Below are 7,825 nucleotides of genomic sequence, written 5' to 3'. Positions count from 1 at the left end.
TACCTGCATGCTTACCTTCATTGACTGGTGTACAAGAACACCCAGATCTCTTTGTACTGCCCCTTCACCAAAATTGATTCCATTTAGCTAGTAATCTGCCTTCCTGTTCTTGCTACTAAAGTGGATAACCAAACATTTATCCACATTAAACTGCATCTGCCAAGCATCTGACCACTCACCTAACCTGTCCAGGTCACCCTGTAATCTCCTAGCATCCTCCTCACATTTCACACTGCCACCCAGCTTAGTATCATCAGTAAATTTGCTAATGTTATTACTAATACCGTCTTCTATATCATTAATACATATTGCAAAAAGCTGCAGTCCCAGCACTGATCCCTGCGGTACCCCACTGGTCATGCCTGCCATTCCAAAATGGAGCCGTTTATCACTACTCTTTGTTTCCTTTTTGATAATTATATCAATTCACGACAACTGATTTTATTTGTTTCTTCCCTCAAATGCATTTCAGCACGATAACATGGATCAAAGTCCTGAGCATCGAATAGAATCCAAATGTGGTGATTACTTTCATTGTCCACCAATATAATTCAATTCTCGCCTTGTTCGCATTCTTTCTATGTACAGATATTACAGCTAAACTGGCGGTTATTGTGATCCTATTTCATATCATTTCTGGTTTCTCTGGATGTAAAATATCTTATCTGGTGTCCACGGTGGCAACATATCGTCTGGGGATGGTGGCAGCTGAACTTTTCATCGACATTGTTGTGATTTACTTCCCATCTAATTTCTTGTCAATCAAATCAGTGTGAAGTGGTTAATCTGTGTTAAATTCGGCAGCATTGTTAGGTCTGCTTAGTTAACAGTCGCTTTTCAGAAATGATAGCTTGTGACCGCTTGCTATGACCAGTCCAAAGTAACACATTGCTTCAGGAAGGTGGCAATGCACATGATCGGAATCTTGTCCAGACAGATCAGTATAAAGCCTGCCTTCCTTTTTTTTTGTATGAACCTGACCACATAATGAATGATACACCCCGTCTCGTTAACATCAAAGTAGAATTTTATACATTTAATGATGGAATGTCGTATGATTAGATTTGTTCCATTATAATTCTTTATCTCCAATTAATGCAGATGTTACTGCGCAATTATTTGATAGTTCGACATCTCCATGCAGCTAAATGAGTGTGCAAGACTTTCTGTGTTCAGAACAATTGACAATAGCAGAATAATACAGAGAAAGAGAAACAGAAATAAGTTATTGTTTTACACTTTGCCATCTACCAATTTTTTCTGTTAATTTGAAATGTTATTTCTTCACATATGTCCACATTTAATCGGCAAAGAAATTCATCTGTGCTACCATTTTCATGATCATGTAACAAGGCATTTATTTGTGTTGAAACCCAGTGTACATTCAGAACTGATTTAAAGAACTGGGCACAGTATTCACTAAACGTGATTTTCCCCTTTCTATCATTTCACATGTTAAGAGCTTCTTCTTGAATTGCATATTAATTGACGGAACGTTTTCTTCTAGTCTGTGGCAATCTATGTTTCTCAGTTTGCTCACTTTTTATCCTAGTTTAATTACAAAGAAACGTCTGTTTCAGATACTGATGAGTACCACATATATACGTGTTCTAACTTTGGTTATCTTGAATTTCTGTTAAAAACTATATATTCAAGACTGAACCATTCTTCTGCGATTGTGGTGCTAGAAGTGTCTTAGAGATAGGTAGAGGTGGCATCCATATGTGTTGGGTTAGGTAGCAAGGGAGAATTTTGTAAAACAAAAGTTTCATGAGTGCGACTGATGGGAGATTGCGAGTTCCCCATCTCTATCCTCTTCCTTGATCTAGAATTCTGACAGCCCACACGTATCGGGGGATTGTCCTTTCGCCAATCATAATGAATAACCTGGTGAAGTTCTGTTGGATGATCAGGACATGCATTGCATCAGCTACGATCGTGACAGTTTTGGGGATTACTAAACTGCAATGTCACAAATCAGAGCTGAGCAGCGTGCCACCCCCCCACCCCCCCCCCCCCCCTCACAATGATATTTGCAGACTCCAACCGGTGTTTGCATTTCTCTGACCTGTTCTTGCTAGGTTGTGACTTTATTACTTCTTCATTTCTGCCATATAATAACTTGAGCAGAGCTGCTCTACTGAAGGTGGTGTCGAGTACTAGGTGATCAGTAGCCTTAATGATCTAGTGCCAGAGCCCGAAGAATGTGTGCAGGTTCGACATGTTGCAGTAATTCATGTCCTGCAAACAGCAATGAGAGATATCTCCCTGAGTACTCAGGATTTTGGCCTGTGTTGGACTCCTGAAGCTGGCTGAGAAATAGTGGATTTCTGTTATTCACGGTTTTCAATTGGTACATGCATCGAACACGTAATCAAACGTTCAAACAATTTCTCAACATGCATGAACTGTCTGTTTATGTTAAGGGTTCGTGATCACAGTTACAAAATATTTTTATTCGATCGTCTTGTAGTTTTATTCTCAGCAGCGATTTTTGGGGAAAACTCACAGATACTTGAAAAGAAGCTGGCTCTTAGAGCAAGATGCTTCAATCCAGTTCAACTGGTGGGGGAGAAGGGCAGCATCCTTCTGTCCAGACAAGGTGTTACCGAGGGCGTACAACTCCCCTGCTTCTGATCTTTCATCTATTTTCCTGTTGAAGACGGCTGAACAAAGACTCATCTCTGAAGATTTCATGATTACAGCTGCTGACTGCCAGCTCCGCTTTATGAGTACTGCAATTTGAGGGAATCTCATCGGAACGAGTGCAGATACTACTTCCCACATTCTTCCCAGATACGCGTCATTCTATGGCGGTTTTCTGTGCACATCCTCCAGCGTAGGTTTTAGCAATCCATTGTGTATTAACTCTCACGCGGATTTGACTTCTCTGACCTCCTTGTGTCGAGCGCAGTTACTCCAGCACCTATTTTTTTCTAACCAGAACCTTCACTTCAACCAGATCCTTTTTGCTCTCTACCCCCAGGCATTTATTGTTCGATTATAGTTCCAGGGTAGAGATTGTTATCTCTCCAATATATTTTTAAACTCTTTTCACGAACATCCATCACACATTATATTCAATGATCATTGGCCCTTCCGCACCTTCAATTGAGGGTTATTATGTCATTCTTGTTGACGTTATTTTCAAGACAAATCCCCGGGTTAACAGGATGTGTTTGACGTCTGACAAAGCGGAGGCAATATTGTTGGGCATTGCTTTTTCTGTAGGTTTTTTGTAATTTCCACCTTATTTTCGTATTTTTGAATTTCGTGAATCTAAGTATGACAGCAATATCTTCCAAATTATAACACTTGTCATTCAGTAATTATTAAAAACATTCAGATATGTAAGGTACCGCAATATCAAATACCCCAAGACTGCTCGGACTTCTGCCACTGTAATCCCACACTGCTCACCCTTCCTGACAGAGCTGTGTCATTGGAGATGTTTTAATTTAACTACTTTCAATCACTGCACTTCATGTCAAGAAATTATTCAAGACAATGATTAATGCAAAGGAGGAAACTGACACAATTCTTATATTCATAACAAGTTCTTGTATTAAAGAACTTGTTGGGCCCCTGACCAAACTCTTCTATAAAAGCGACAACGCAAGCATTTACTAGATAAAATGACCAATTGCACTGATGGTTGCTTCTGTGCACAATAATCCAACCAAACCAGCTACAGATCTACCAGTCTACCTTTCAACATTAGTTCAGAGATTATTAATGTTATCAGACGGAATGTGATCAATGACTTTTGATCTTGATCTTGATATGAGGGAAAAGTGACGACATTGAGAGCAATGCTTCATCCGACCAAATGCGCGTTCAGAACTGTCTGGAAAGCTTGAGTTGAAGGAGAAAAAACGTGACCATTCAGTAGAGACATGCATGGCACAAATTGATGTGTTGTTCTCTTCACTATTGTGGCGAGCTCTCCGCAAGTGATTGCTAATCCATTGTCTTCCACACGTTTGTTATCAACCCCTACTCCCTTTGTTATTGAAGAAAATGCTTAGCATAACATTCCTGCTGTACATCTGTGCACTTTTCGAAAGAGCAGAAAACCTATTTTTATTCATCTGTCTTACCAATTATCCGTATGCTGCTGAAATGTAGAACTCGAGATTGGAATCTAACACCTCAGTTTTATTTGAATGTAGATTCACACGGATTAATGAAATCATATGCAAATTTCCTTCTCTCCTTAACTCTTATCACGAGTTCCTGCTGTAGATTAGATTACTTACAGCGTGGAAACAGGCCCTTTGGCCCAACAAATCTACACCGACCCGCCAAAGCCAACACACCCAGACCCATTCCCCTACATTTATCTCTTCACCTAACACTACGTGCAATTTAGCAAGGCTAATTCACCTAACCTCCACGTTTTGGGATTGTGGGAGGAAACCGGAGCACCCAGAGAAAACCCACGCAGGCACGTGGAGAATGTGCACAGAGAGTCGCCTGAGGGGGGAATGGATCTCGGGTCCCTGGTGCTGTGAGGCAGCAGTGCTAACCACTGTGCCACCATTCCTATTCAATTGCAACTAAAGAAACAGCAACAGCAAAAGTGAGAACAAGAAGCTACAGAATATATTTAATTTTACATCTAACTCACATAGGAAATTAATCAGAAAGAGTAGCAAAGTTTTCCCTCGTTTCTAATTCCCGTTTCTACACTCGATAAATGGGGATGAGATTGCTAAATTGCATTATCATCAAACTGTTATTTGGGAGACACAGGTAATGTTCCGGAGTCAGGGCAGATGGTACCTAAGAATTCACTTAAAAACAATGTGGAATTACGAGTTTAATGATGTTCGTAAATCTACTCTTCTAATATAAATTGTCAGAGAAAAAAGCTAACTTGTTCACTCACTCCCTGAGGGAATGAAACTGCCACTCTTTCCTGCCCTGCTACATGTCACTCCAGACGCACAGAAATGTGCTTGAGTGTTAGTTATCCTCTGGACAAGCTCTGACTTCGTCAGGCACACCCTCATCCTGTGAATGAGTAAAGGAATGAAACGAGATGCAAAGCTCTTCCTCAGTGCATCAAATGAAAATTTGTGCTGCCTTTGTACCCTTCTTCGCTTCTTTCGAGAAAATGCAATTCAGCTAATGATTCACGAAAAACGAGAATGACGTCTTTTGTCCAGAAGCAACCTTGGAATATGACTGTTGCAAAATGCATTTGAGGTCATTCGTCAAGTTAGGAATGAAGAAATATTTTTCCTGTAATTAATTTCAGTCTCCTTTACTTTCAACAGAGTGGTGAATTTTGCTGCGATCAATAAATGCAAAAGTAGGACATCAGATTGGAAAGAAGTGAAAATCTAATATTCTTCTCTAATAGGCATGAGTGGAAAATACCCAGTCACATGGGGATGTATGTGTACATTGCTGTCCAGTTTCGATCCAGCAGTCACCTGTTCATAAAACGCACTAGTCTGCAGAAAGATAGCAACAGACCACATTGAATATTAACCCAAGAACCTGTTCCACCATTTTGCTTTTTAATTCAAAAAAGGTCGAATTTGATGATATTTTTCGCGAAAATCGATTCAGACAGGTCAACGAAGTAATATTAATAAATAATAAATGAGGAGATCATTCAACCAACCATATTTTTTGCCTTTTAAAATATATTTTCGAAAAATAGACACGAGATCTGATGTACATTGGCAAGAATGGCGGGTCACATGTATTCCCTCAAGCAAATAAATAAGCTTTGAAAGTATTTCTGCCCTTTGTACTTCGAGAACAAGCGGTTCGAGCTAACGCAATAATCATTACTCTACAGATAATCTCGATTACAAATTGTCCACTGAATATGCCTGGAATGTGAAACTGTGAAGCATTTTTGGGTTTTAAGTTAACTCAATATATTTTGGCTGGTATCATTACAAAGCTGTAAACACTGATCTAAAGCATAATATTAAATTGAAAATGTTAAGTAGAATGCCTTTCAAACGATAATATCTCTGCCAGCTTTTTGCTGTGAATTTTGAAACTCGGTCCAACTTTGCTATCTGAACAAATGTAATCAATCTGTCAGATACAACCATGATTTAACATTGTAAATAAAATGGAAAATTGATTTGTCTTCACTTTTTATTGTAAAATAGGGAGAATGTTTCTGACATTTGTATTGCTGATTGGGAATTTCGTCTGTAAAATAATAATGGGAATCAGGAAAACACAAAGTCACGGCTCTAAACATCAGATATGGTGGGTTGAATGATCTCCTCGTTTGTTATTTATTAACATTATTTTTACACATTATTTCCTTCCTCAGCACGACTGGATTGAGAGGTATCACCATGATTCAGAGAAACAATTCCGAGTTAAAATCAGTTTTTTTTTTATCTGCGAACTTTGAGACGTTTTTGAACATTTCAGAAGGGACTGAACGTTCTGATTGCAGGCAGTTTTAGTTGTATTTCTTTATTCCGTTTCAGAGAACTGAGCAGGCTGTAGATAAAAATCTGGAAAAATGCGTTTGCCAGTGAAGCAATGGATTCAGCCAGCGACAAAGACGAGCATTGCACCATGATTAAAACGCTGATACCTCAACTCCAATACGAGTTTGCTCAATTTGAAACGAGGGCGCTTTCAATTGTTCTGCAAAAGTAATAACATTATGGAAACATCAACCAAGTGAGACCAACTGTTGTCCTCCCAAAATACTATTACATTTTGTATGAAGGATGTAAATCTACAAGTAAACTCAGTATTGACCTGAAAAGAAACCCGGCAGTTTTGCTCCTGCCTCCATTGGTATTGAAGCAAAATGGGTGTGTTGTTTGTAAAGCAGCCGTGATCATACGAACTGATAGAACAAGCTCGGTGTCTGATCTGTCACATTGCACGTAACATAAATTCTCCGGAATACTATGGACACATTTGCATGGACAATTGACTTTACCAGCACATATTTGGATTGAGGGAGGAAACGAAACCGTTGAACCACTGTGCCACCCACTTACCGGACACTGACAGGAATGTTGCTTCTTGTGGTACTGGATTGTTCTTTACTGCATGAAACTAATTGTAAATTTCATAACAATTTGAAACAATACTGCAACTGTTATATCCTTGGAAAATTGGTAGTTTGTTTAAAGCTTTGTTATGTATTACACTGTTTCAAGCATTCAATCTTTTGCACATCTACAAAGAAAATCCAAGAAAAAAGAATCACGAACGTCAATTATATGTAAACTTATTTTCCAAATATCTGACATTGCTAACAGACCCGAATAAAAGTAATCATCCAGAGAGACGTTGCCTGATGAGTACCAGGATATTCCCAATCATTCGAAGAACCAATACCTATACAGGAAATGAAAATAAAGCATTTCTCCTGAACTTCTATTTGCAAGCCACTCTGCTTTCCTCTGAGCAAATTCGTGAAATGAGAAGGAACAGGGGCGGCATAGTGGCACAGTGATGAGCGTTCATGCTTCACAGTGCCAGGGTTCAATTCGCGTCTCAGGCAACTGTCTGTGTGGAGTTTCCTCCGGGTGCTCCGGTTTCCTCCCACAGTCCAAAAAAGTGCAGGTTAGATGAATTGGTGAAGGGGTAATCGTAGGGGAAAGAGTCTGGGTGTGTTGCTCTTTGGAGGGTCGGTATGGACTAATAGGGCCGAAGGGCCTGTTTCTACACTGTAAGTAATCGACTCATAAATCCACGTGACGAGCATATAGTTGACTATGGATATTAATATTTAATAGATCATCACATGCATCCATATTAACTTGAGAGTCTTTCAAACAGGAATTTTCCATCTGGAATGTTATTGAGATTGATATGC

The 7,825-nt window shown here is 39.4% G+C and overlaps 1 long non-coding RNA gene across 2 annotated transcripts; it reads right to left on the bottom strand.

The window, feature by feature from the left end:
- Positions 1 to 5,740: 5,740 nt before the first annotated feature.
- On the bottom strand, positions 5,741 to 7,516 carry LOC122552432. 2 transcript variants are annotated; one of them, XR_006312395.1, is made up of 2 exons: positions 6,754 to 7,516; positions 5,741 to 6,636 (listed from the first exon to the last, which is right to left on the bottom strand). It is a non-coding gene; the product is annotated as an uncharacterized LOC122552432 (long non-coding RNA). The 2 variants fall into 2 exon arrangements; XR_006312394.1 differs by having other exon boundaries at positions 7,002 to 7,516.
- Between the last annotated feature and the right edge of the window lie 309 nt (positions 7,517 to 7,825).

Source organism: Chiloscyllium plagiosum, chromosome 8 (assembly GCF_004010195.1).
Source record: "Chiloscyllium plagiosum isolate BGI_BamShark_2017 chromosome 8, ASM401019v2, whole genome shotgun sequence".
NCBI lineage: Eukaryota > Metazoa > Chordata > Chondrichthyes > Orectolobiformes > Hemiscylliidae > Chiloscyllium > Chiloscyllium plagiosum.
This window is presented reverse-complemented; position numbering and strand designations above follow the sequence as displayed.